Here is a 2,719-nt window from a genome sequence, read left to right as displayed (position 1 = left end):
AACAGGATTCAGGTCTTTTTTTCATAGGATGATTTGTGCTTAACTCAACAGCAATCAACAATAACAACAAGAAGCAATAAATGTTGGAGAGGATGTGGTTAAATAGAAACTCTCATATACTCTTGCTGGGATTGTAAAATAGTACAGCTACTCTGGAAGGCAATTTGGTATTTCCTCAAAAATCTGAACATAGGGTGCTCTGGGAGTTGTGGCGACGGTGCAGACATGGCCAAGTCCAAAAACCACACCACACACAACCAGTCCCCAAAATGGCACAGAAATGGTATCAAGAAACCAAGATCGCAAGGATATGAGTCTCTTAAGGGGGTAGACCCCAAATTCCTTAGGAACATGTGCTTTGCCAAGAAGCACAACAACAAGGGCCTAAAGAAGATGCAAGCCAACAATGCCAAGGTCATGGATGAACGTGCTGAGGCTGTGAAGGCTCTGGCCCAGGATCCCAAGGGGTGTCAACCACAAGCTCAGCCTACTCGCCTACATAGCCCATTCCAGGCTGGGGAAGCATGCTCAGGCAGGCATTGTCAAGGGCTCAGGCTTAACCGGCCAAAATCCAAAGCCAAGGCTGGCAGTAAGGCCGAAGCTCCAGCAAAGTCCTCAACTCAGGTGCTGGCCAAGGCTGCAGCCCAGGTGCCAGCTAAGGCCTCAACCCAGGCTCCTACTCCAAGCCAGGCTCCTTAAGGTGCCCAGGCCCCTGCAAAGGCTCATAATTGAGTTCTTCATCTGAGGACAGAAGGACTGGTCTAACCCCCTGGTCTAACCTCCCATCTGCATGGGGCTGGTGTTCTCCTGTGTTATTTGTACAAATAAATCCTAAGGCAGGAAAAAAAAAATCTAAACATAAAGGGAGCTCTAGTGGCCTACTGGCAAGAAGCTGTGCTTCAATCCCAAAGACGCAGGGTTCGAATCCACCAGATGCTCCACTGGAGAAGAAGGGGTAATCTCCTCCTTTGCCAGTCAGATCCAATTTCAATGGTAAACAACAAGAGAAGGAGAAGGGGGGAAAAAGCTGAATATAGAAATCTGTATGACTCAGCTATTCCACTGCTTATAATACACCTCGAGGAAATAAGAACTGAGGTACAAACGAAGATTTGTAAACTAATTTTCATAGTAACATTATTACCCATCATAAGAACATGGAAATAGCCCAGATGTCCAACCACAATCAAATGGATTGACAAATTGTGGTACATCCACACAATGAAATATTATGCAGCACTCAAGGGTGACAATTTCAAAAATTACCACATAACTTGGGAAAGACTGGAGAGCATTATGCTGAGTGAATTAACCCAGTCTTATAAGGACAAATACTGCACAAGACCATTACTGTAGAAATAGATAACTAGTAAAACTTGTATGAGGCTCTGAGGGGAGGGCGAGAACAAAGGGATGAGGATGGCAGAGGGGAAGTCATAGGGTCATAAAATTTGGTGTGGTGGTGGGGGGTAAAGGAAATGGAAAAGATCTGGTAGGGATCTGGAAAGATAAGCTAACAGTGGACATAGTTCAATGGTGATTAATTTTATAAGACATAATGAATAGGAGAGATTGCATGAAACACAATGTGAATTAAGGATAGTGTGGAAACACAGTGCATATGAACTTTGTAAGTGAACTAATTATAAAATAAAAATTTAAAAAAAAAATACTAAAGCCCGAATCAAGCCACAGTTTTTTCAATTGTTTCTTATGCATCTGAAAGTTGAGCAATAAATAAGGATAATAGAAGTAGAATCGATGTCTTTGAATTGCAGTGTTGTAGTAAAATATTGAATATCCTACAGACTGCAAACAAGTCCATTTTGGAGGGTCCCTTTAGAGGCAAGGATGTTGAAGTTTTTTTAAAATAAATTTTTATTTTAATGAAGGTTTACAGAAAAGTTAGATTTTCATTCATTCACTGTTGTACATTTTATGTTCTCTTCCTTCCCTTTCCCCCAATTCTTGTTTTTTTTTTAATTCATTCATTGTTGCACAATTACCTCCCACCACCCCCCAATGATGAACGTTTAGCCTCACGTTCTTTGGGCATCTTGTCAGGAGGAGTCAGCCTTTGGAAAAAGTTATCATGCTGGGAAAGATAGAAAATGAAAAAAAGAGGGGAAGACCCCCAGCTAGCTAGATTAACACGTTGACTGTAACACTGGCCTGAATCAAATCAAAGATGCTTAGAGTGGGACATGATAGGGCAAGATTCAAATGGTGTTTTGGGGTTGATTTGAGTTATAGTTACTCAAAGGCATGTAACAACAACAGGACTGGGGAACAGTGGATTACCCAATAAGCAAAGAAAGCACAAGATTGTTACTGCTTGTTTATTAATCTATAAGGAACAATTTCCCCACATCTTTTGGGGTGAAAAACATATGAAACACTTTACTACAGATTAGCAAGCAAACATTTATCATCCTGTGTTTACCTTGCTTACTAGGTACTCTATTCCTGTCAAAGATTATAAATTTGAATATTATTCTGTAGGAAGTTACTGTGGGTTGACAAAGAGACAGACATCAACAACACCCAGACCAGAAATTTTGATGTGTTGAAAAAGTATAAAACTGTTCACTGGAGATTAGTAAGAATAAACTCATGTTTACCTTGCTAATTAGGTAATCCAATACTGCTAGGGACAGGAAGAGATAGCAAATGCTAACAGACATTAGAAATTTAAGTGGGATGATAAAATGTTCTCTAA

At 40.6% G+C, this 2,719-nt stretch overlaps 1 pseudogene; it reads left to right on the top strand.

Annotated features, from left to right (window-relative positions):
* The first annotated feature begins 225 nt into the window (after positions 1–225).
* LOC102861825 lies at positions 226–699 on the top strand (annotated as a pseudogene).
* The last annotated feature ends 2,020 nt before the right edge of the window (positions 700–2,719 follow it).

The sequence above is a fragment of the Elephantulus edwardii genome, unplaced genomic scaffold, assembly GCF_000299155.1.
Source record: "Elephantulus edwardii isolate Elephantulus edwardi_28Jun2011 unplaced genomic scaffold, EleEdw1.0 scaffold00028, whole genome shotgun sequence".
Taxonomy (NCBI): domain Eukaryota; kingdom Metazoa; phylum Chordata; class Mammalia; order Macroscelidea; family Macroscelididae; genus Elephantulus; species Elephantulus edwardii.
The sequence above is the reverse complement of the archived record's forward strand: the minus strand, read 5'-3'. Positions and strand labels throughout refer to the sequence as shown.